The sequence below is a fragment of the Mus caroli genome, chromosome X (assembly GCF_900094665.2).
Source record: "Mus caroli chromosome X, CAROLI_EIJ_v1.1, whole genome shotgun sequence".
NCBI classification, from domain to species: Eukaryota; Metazoa; Chordata; class Mammalia; order Rodentia; family Muridae; genus Mus; species Mus caroli.
In genome coordinates this window covers 96,266,061-96,275,427 of record NC_034589.1, presented here as the reverse complement: position 1 = coordinate 96,275,427, position 9,367 = coordinate 96,266,061, and the positions used below count along the sequence as shown (strand labels likewise).

Below are 9,367 nucleotides of genomic sequence, written 5' to 3'. Positions count from 1 at the left end.
AAGAAAAGAAAGAGAGAGAGAGAGGGAGGGAGGGAGGGAGGAAGGAAGGAAGGAAGGAAGGAAGGAAGGAAGGAAGGAAGGAAGGAAGGAAGGAAAGAAAGAAAGAAAGAAAGAAAGAAAGAAAGAAAGAAAGAAAGAAAGAAAGAAAGAAAATGGTACAAATGTACATGGATGACTGCAATTCAGGAGACATTTCCATGGGCCAGGGAGGCTGTAAGACCAACATTCAGTGAAAATATCTGTAAGCTCAAAGGTATGCAGGCAAGGACAGGCTAGTCAGGAGTGGAGAGATGCTTTCTGGCTGGAACCAAGGGGAATGAACACTCTTCCAATCTTTAGCGAGATTCCAGATGTTTCTGTAAGATGTCCTAGAAAATGTGCACTGGATCAGGAATGAGTTGGGGGTGGTACATCAAAAGGAGCACATCAGCCTGACAGTCATGTTCAGAATGGACCCAAGTGGGTCTGAAATGTGGTACCAGAAGATGTCACCAAGATGCTAATACTCATGAGAGTCAGGCCTTGAAGTTAAAGTGAAGGCTTTTTCATGAAAACTTATATGGGGATTGCTTTTTGTCATGCATTCTTTGCGATATTAATAAAAACAATATAACCTGGGCATGTAGCTTGGTTGGAAGAGTGCTGGCCTAGTATGCAGGAAGCCCTGGGTTGGATCCTTAGCATAAACTGAATGTGGTGGTATAATGTATGCCTGTCAGTCCAGCTCTGTGCAGGTGGAGGTCAAAAGATTTGAAGTTCAGGATCATCCTTGGCTACTTATAAAGTAGGAGGCTAGCCTGGAATATGGGAAAGACTATCTGAAAGAAAGGAAGAAAGGAGGGAAGGGAGAAAGGAGGGAAGGGAGAAAGGAGGAAAGGGAGAAAGGAGGGAGGGAGGAAAGGGGGAGGGAGGGAGGAAGGAAGGAAAAGAAAGGAGTAAACACCATGTAAAGCCCAGCGACACAGGAAAGATCACCAAACAACCTTCAGCTAAAGGTGAGAACACCGAAGAACACTAGATGATTAGGCATTATTGCTTAAGGCCCAGACTCTGAAGCTAGGAGTTAACTTGTGGGAGAGTGATAAGCTGCAAATGATTTTTGTCTGATCGCAGTTAAAATTAATTCTGTTCAGCAGGAAAAGTAGTCCCTCAAAATTATAGTTATATTATCTTGTAGAACAACCATTTTAATCGTACTTCAATTTCCTTTTCAAGACTATCATATCTATTTCTAAAAATATTTTGGTTGAGGTGCTAGGCATGACTTCCACCACTTAGCTATATTCTAGTTCTTTTAAAAATTTTTATTAGATGTATCCTTCTTCTTCTTCTTCTTCTTCTTCTTCTTCTTCTTCTTCTTCTTCTTCTTCTTCTTCTTCTTCTTCTTCTTCTTCTTCTTCTCCCCCTTCCTCCTCCTCTTCCTCTTCCTCCTCCTCCTCTTTCTTCTTCTTGCGTGAATGCTTTGCCTGCAGGTATGTATGTGTTCCACATGTGTACTTGGTACCTTAAGCAATCAAATGCCATATCAAATCCCTTGGAACTGGATTTATGTGTAGCTGTGAACCATCATGTGGGCTCTGTATGTGTGTCCGCGCATATGAGTGCAGGTGTCCATGGAGGCCAGAGGTGTCATATCCCTCTGGAGCTGGGAATCACTTCAGGTCCTCTGCAAGAGCAGTATGTTCTCTTAACTGATGACATCATCTCTCTAGCTGCCCACCCTTTAAAGGTATTTCTAAGAAGCCAATGTCATAATTAAATTCACAATGCTGTAAAGTGGCCAGTACTATCCATACATAATTTTTCATCTTCTCAGATGGAAACTACATATCTATCAAGCAATAGTTTCCAAGTCTGGGAGTTTACCCACTGGGTGAAGGCTCCTGCTCCAAGCCTAATGACCTTCATTGATCCTGGAACCCACAGTAAAGGAAGGAGAGAACTGAGCCTTCAAGTTTGACTTACACACACACATACACATACCACACACACACACACGTACACGTTTAAGCACACACACACACATACACACTAAATAAATAAACATCTGTGTTTGAAAGGAACAGTAATTTCCCATTACTCCTTTGCTTTCCCATTGCTTACCTTCTCCTAGGCTCTGGTAATTTCTAATCTACTTTCTACCCCTATGAATTTGCCTATTCAAGATACTTCATGTAAATGGGATTACACAAAATTTGTTCTTTGTGTCTTGCTTTGTTCAGTTAGGGTCATGTCAGGACTTAATCATAGCATGTATTTGAACTTCATTTTGTGGTCAAATAGTCCATTTCCTACATTGAGTACAGTATTTTATTTCTCTCTTCACCAATTGATAACCATCTGGGTTAGTTTAAACTTTCCATTATGAATACTACTGCCATGAACATTTATGTACGAATATCTGTTCAAGTGTTTTCAGTTCCTTGGAGTATGCTGTAAGAAGAACTTCTAGGTTGCATGGTAATTATGAACTTTTTGAGATAATTCTTGAAGAAAAAAATTAAATATATGGGTGTTTTGCCTGCGTGTATATCTGTGCACCACTTGTGTGCAGTGCCCAGAAAGGCCAGAAGAGCAATCGGATCCCCTGGAACTGGAGTTACAGATGGCTGTAAGCCATGGTGTGGGTGTTGGGGAATTGATCTTCTGCATGAACATCAAATGCTCTTAACCACTGAACCATCATGCCAGTCTCTTTTTGAGGTAGTTCTATGTTTAACTCTCATGTATTTCTCATTCTCTCTTTTTTGCATGTGTATGTGTGTGGGGCTACGTTCATATGTGTATGCATGTGTGTGGAAGCCAGAGGTTGAAGTTGGGAGTCTTCTTTGATCTCCCTGCACTTTTCCTATTGAGGCAGAGTCTCTTCCTGAACCTAGAGCTTAACAATTTGTCTAGTCTAGCTAGTCAGCTTGCTCTGGGGATTCCAGATAGGCTGCTACACCTACCAGACATTTATGTGTGTGCTGGGGATTCGAACTCAAGTCCTCACACTTGCATGATAAGTACCTTACCCACTGCATCATCTCCCCAGCCCTTATGTAGCTTTTCAAACCAGCTTTACCATGATGCTGGTTCCTTCATTAGTAAGTTAAACAAATCTTCGACATCTGACCTCAATATATTTTGGAATGAGTTTACGTTTTAACTCTTTGAAAATTACACTTTGATAAGGATCATTGGTTGACTTTGCTAATCTTTAAAACCAAACGCTGACCCTTGATCTCCACCTTGGCTCCCATTACTTACTGCCTGCTCCCTACAAGGAAGTGAAGGAAATGAACCCTCCACCCTGCTTAACTGAGAGACCAGCAGAGTATTTTGGTAATTCCAAAGAGAAAGGAAATTTAAATTAGGGTTCTGTGACAGTGATGGGAAATGAAGTCATGTGAAAATCAGGCAGTGCTACAGAATGTGTGCATTTGTTTCTGGTGAGAATGTATGAAGACTTTTCTCCTGTAAACACGGAATTGCTGCTAGTGTGGTTGTCTGCTATGAAAACCCTAGAGGAAAGCTTTGCTTTACATAAACCCTGAGACCAGGTCCACTACAATAAAACCCACTGGAAGAGATGGATGAATTTTCTCTCTTATTTTTAATCTCAAGATGTGTGCTCGCTGGCATTTGATGGGAGAAGACAGACCATCTGAGGAATCTTTTCGACAGGGAATGAAGAGAAAGAAATAGATTTGGCCTGGGGTCTGAAGATGAAGTTGGTTGCAAAAGGAAAGAAAGCACGGGCAAGGGGTGCTGAGGAAAAAACTGAGGTATCCCCAGCTCCTCAAACAGAGCTTTTTGGTGGCCTCTAAGTGTAGTACCACTTGTTCAACAAGAAAGCTGTCTTGGGCAGGCGAGATGGCTCAGTGAGAAAAGGCACTTGCAAGCAAGCTTGATGGCCTGAGTTTGGTCCTTAGAGCCCACACAATGGAAGGAGAGAAGAGACACCCACAATCTGCCCTCTGTCTATCACATGCACATCATGGCATCCCCAAAACTTGTCAAATAAAAAATGTAAAAAAAATTATTTAAGAAAAAAAGAAAGAAAGCTCTCACAGAGTCCTAATCACACATAAAACCAGATGTAGTCTCCATCTCATATATTTTTCATGTTTCAAACCGAGAACATCTGCTTTTGGAAAAGGCTGAAAAATTATGAAACCTCTATTTCTCCACTCACAGCTTAAAAGGAAGTAACTTGATTTTGATGACAATTTTCTCACTTTTGAGGCAAGATATGGAAGAACAGATGAATGCAATGGAAGAATTTCACAGGTGGTTAAGAACGTGCAGGCAAAAGAAAAGCAGAATAAAGAAGAATGTCTCTGACAGAAATACGATGGGAATATATCTATTTCTGAACTGCGTATCAGGCAGGTTAAGAAAACAAAGGTAGAAATCTGCTTTCTTCTGACACCGTTATTTTGCTATCTTGCAGGCTTGTGTCAAGATAAAATATATGTAATAAGCACTTTGCAAACTGCAGAGGGATGCATGTGTCTTTGAGGGGGCAGGTGGTGCTGGGGAGAGGGCACAGGCTGTGACAGCACACTGTGCTGGAGGCGTCCCAGCCGGGGGTTGGGGGTGGGGGAGATCTGACCTGCAGGGAAGACTGAAGCAAATCTCTGGATCTCATTTTTCACCTGTTTAGATTGAGGCCAATAATCATGCTTTATGGGAAGACCCAGATAATAAGGGCTCCAGGAGAGAAGCAAGAACAAAGTGTTAAGACAGCCTGGTCTTTTGGTACACATCACAGGGAGAACACTTTGCACATTGCTCTCAATAGTCCCTTTAAATATTTTCTGCCCCAATTATACCAGAAACTCCTTGTGACTTTCTTGTCTCTATGTCCTCTAAGCACAGGGACTGGAATAGCATACCCAGGGTTTCAAGGCCCTGTTACCACGTGGCTTTGTTATTGTGGGAGAGGTGATTTTGGTAATGGGGTTGACCATCACTGCCTCCTCCTGCCATACATGGTAGCCAAGTGCTCTATCACTGAGCTTCATCCCTGGCCATTTTCTATTTGTTATGTCTGAGTCGGGGTCTTCTTAAATAGTCCAGGCTGGACTTGAACTCTCTCTGTGGCCCTGACTGGTTCAGTATTTGTGACCCTCCTGCCTCCTCTCCAGTAATTGGGATTATGGACTGCACCTCCAGGTCTCGCCAGTCTATCCTCCAAACTACTGCCATATCCTTTTTACTGCTTCCCCAGGACTACAGCCCCAGGGGCCCTGGCCAGATCTCTGTGGTAGGTAGACACTGTGATGCACCCTTCAGATTCCCCTTTGTGACTGCATCTTATTCCCTTGGTCAACAAGGCTAATTTAAGTTGATAGCGCTGCCTGGGAATTGCAAGGTTCCCCTCTTCAGAGAGAGGTGCCAGGCTCAAAGCTACTCCCCATCTTCTTCATCTGCAGGAACAGCTTGCACCTAAGGAACGATTCCCCCAGACTTGGAACACCTATGACTGGCCACCTCAGCACCAGAGTCCCCAAGTAGTTGGTTGAGGCTGTCATTAAATGTATTCCAACCCACTTCTCCCTTAAACCATTTCTACTTTCCTTTTGACTTCAGATGGCAATTCCCAAAGATATTCCAATAATCTTCATATACATAACCTGTAACAGCCCTTCAAAGACATTCCCTAGACTGAATCTGTGGCCTGTGTGAGTATTGGCTCTGAATCTGGGAAGTCTCCAGTCCAAATGATCCCAGGAGCCGGACAGTCCCCAGGGTCCAGTCACTGTCACAGGCTTCACTTGCAGTTACATTTTTATCCTCGCCCCACCCTCCAAGTTTTCCTTAGAAAATGTTTTTGGAAGCCAAAGGGCAGGAGACTCAGGTCTGCAAACAAATGAGTCCATCGATGTGAGAGAGGCTGCAGTAGAGATGTGTGCGTGCCCGGGAGCAGAAAGCAACCCGGGCATTCAGAAGAAGGGCACCCTAGAGGAAGAGCTGCTCAAACTGAGTCTTGGACGATGAGCTGAGGTTTGATAGAAGGACACGGATGTGTGAGAGACGTTTCAGACAGGGAACCAACCACAAGCTAGGATGGACAAAAAGTTTCTCGGATTAGAGGGAATGAAACAATAAAGGCTAAGAGAGCAGAGGAAAGCCATGCAAAGCCTTCTATGGCTGGCACTCCAAAGATGCCTGTGGAATGAATAGAGCATTCCTGTGCGGGTCAAGCTGCAGCCATTTTGTTTCCATTCCCACAGGGTTTGGGATCAGTGGTTCTATTTACTTCGTCTTTTTCCTCTAAATGTTTTTGTAGTTTTGAAAACTTTTAAAAAGTATTTTGTTTATTTATCTTTTCATTTATATTCCTTCCTTCCTTTTATTCTCATTTAGTTTTTCTATATATTCTTGACTGTCCTGGAACTTGCTATGTAGACCAGTCTGGCCTCTAACTCAAATCTGCCTGCCTCTGCCTCCTGAATACTGGGATTAAAGGCATATGCCAGCACATCTGGCTGAAATTTTTTTTAATGTTTTTTCTTCTTTTTGTTTTCATGTGTATATGTGTATACACACGCATATATATACATATACATGTATACATATGCATACACACACACACAAGACTTGAGGTCAATGTGAAGAATTATCTTTGGTCAATTTTCTACTTTTTATTTGTTGAGGCAGAGTCTCTCAATCAAACCCAAATCCAATATGGATACCAACTAACTAGCTTGCTTTGTGGACCCTGTCTCTGCCTTCTGAGCTGGAATTATAGATGCATATATGTATACACACACACACACACACATACACACACACACATACACAGAGCTGGGTATGGTAGTACATAAAATCCAGAACTCAGGAGAGGCAGGAGGATCAGGAGTTCAAGGTCACCCTGGTCTACACAGCAAGTTTGAATCCAACTTGATAGAGATAAAACTGCCTCAAAAATAAATAGGGTAACAGAGTGTAGTGATGCGTACCTTTAATACTCGCCTCTAAAGGTGTGTGTGTGTGTGTGTGTGTGTGTGTGTTTGTGAATATGACGCGGCCAGCCTGGTCTACATCATAGCAAGTTACAGGCCAGCCAGGGCTACATTATGAGATTCTGTCTCAAAAACAAAACAAAACAAATAAATACAGTATTTCTCTCTTGCAACCTCTCCCATGCTTAAGGACTCTTTTTCTGATTTTCGTTGATAAGTCTACCTTCTCCATGCTCAAAAAATTATAAAATAATAATGATAAAATTATATTGAAATAAATTTTAAATGGCAGCCTCACAGAACCATGCTAAGAGCCAAGGGCTGGAGATGGAGCTCGCTGTCGGATTACACACACAGGCTAGGCCCTACGACGATCCTCAGTAGTGCCCTTAACAAACATAGAAGCAAGCAACACAAAAACAGAAAGCAAAGAAGTATCACTTGCCATAATTAGAAAGCAACTGTAAAAAGAAATGCAATGGAAACAGAGCACAGTAATTAAAATTCCAAGTAGGTGCTGTCGCCTGTCCCTGCATTTGAGCCCGAGGCAGGTCTAGCTTTGTTAGAGCAGAAGATTAGCAAGCATTATAGAGGTTGAAGAATAGTACCACACTGAGACTTTCTCCTTAAGGTAATCAGAAAGTGGGAGAGAGAATCATTTTCTCACCATGTAATTCAGTGTTCTTTGCAGCAGTATGGTGTACCATGAAAATCGCCTTGGAAGCCCGCCCCCCCCACCACCACCACACACACTGCCCACTGTGAAAAGTTGGTAAACAAGAAAAGAGCCTGTACATGTGGCTGTTGTCACTGAGCTGTCGCTTTGTGGATTGGCTCTGGAGCAATCACTTGGCTCAGCAAAGATTTCAAAACCTACAGCTGTGGAGAGCTTTATCCCAATACCACAAAGAAGGCAGCAGGGGTGGGGCTGGCCAGGGGACAGGACCCTTGGCACCCTAGATTCGGACAACTGCAAGTGCCTTTAGAGAATTTCCTCCACCCCACATTGCAGATCAAGAAACTGACACAAAATGGGAGACCAAATTTGTCCCAGGCCACAGAAAGCATTAGCGTTGGCAATGTCAACAGCAGCTATGGAGAAATGGAGTATAGTGTGTTGCTTTAGTAGTGGTCCAAGAAGCTCTTATCAACAAAGCAGATGAGAACAGTACCAGAAAAAGCGTCCCTAAGACCCAAGAGCAGAGAAGCTGCCACATACTTGCAACCCCAGCACTCCAGAGGCTGGAACGGAGGTCCTCAGGTTTGAGGCCAGTCTGGATTACATTGCAAGATTCTTTCCCAACAAAGCAAAACAAAAATAACTATGAAACAACAACAAGAAGAAAACCGAACTAACAGGCTGGACAATTTGGCTTGGGGCAGGAATTGAGGTGGGCCTGGGCCAATATGCCTGGCAGTGCAGCCTGAGACTGCCAAGGGCTCCCAGCAGGGAGCGACCACAAGGACTGCTCCAAAGGGCAGAACCAATTCAATCAGGGATATCCTGGGTCAGGGTAAAGTAAGTAGACTTTGTGACCCCAGCTGTCATTTTCTCAACAGATATGACTTTGGACATGTCACTTAATTCCTCTTAGTCCACGTCTTCTCACTGGACCTATTTTACAGGACTGTTGTGATGGTCACATTAGCCAATATACACAATGCTCTTGCTACCACCTTACTTAGCATCATTTCTCCTCCCAGTCTGTGGCACAACCAAACCCATGACAACATATGTCCCTTCTCTCCTGGCTCTGTTTCTTACCCCAGCTCCCATCCCAGTCCGTACCTCTAGGCTGTCCTAGCCCATGCTCACCAGCTACCCCACTTAATGAGAGTACCTGAAAGCACGAAAGCAAAGGGCACGCTCTAGAAGGTGAGGCAGGGACCTTCTCTAGTTCTGGAGAGAGGGGATGGTGGATGATTGAGGATGGAGAACGGGTCATGTTACTAGAAAGTAGGACTACTCTGGCCTTCCAGGTTGCTGGCTAGGCTAGCAGAGAATAAAGACAAGCCTTAGGTCTCCTGTGGTGTTAGAAGGCAGAGCCTTCAGCAAGTCCCTCCATTAAAAGCTACAAGATGCAAGGTTAAATATAGCCCTTTCCAGTTGTCTAGGACATAGATTTATGAAATGTCAGAGCGGTATTAGAGTGAGAAATAATCTTATCTCTGTTCTGTTTTTAGAGAAAGGAACCAATAGAGAAGAAAAAAAAGAAATGGGGACTTTCAGCAGGGGATGAGGGGAGGCGGCTGGAGGATTTTGAGCAGCAGGGTCTGGTTTGTTTGAAAAGACACCCTTGGCTGCGGAGTGGGGGGAAGTGATGGAGAGTGGAAGCAGGAGCCCAGTGTGAGGGAGGGAAATGAGGGGGCTGCAACCGAGAGGAGCAGCTGTGGAGGGGGGCAGGGAGGCAACT

The 9,367-nt window shown here is 43.7% G+C and overlaps 1 protein-coding gene across 4 annotated transcripts in view; it reads right to left on the bottom strand.

Moving 5' to 3' along the window:
- The window catches only part of Nhsl2 (NHS like 2), a 243,221-nt gene that overhangs the window by 62,908 nt on the left and 170,946 nt on the right, over nt 1-9,367 (bottom strand). The gene's annotated exons all lie outside the window — the stretch shown is intronic.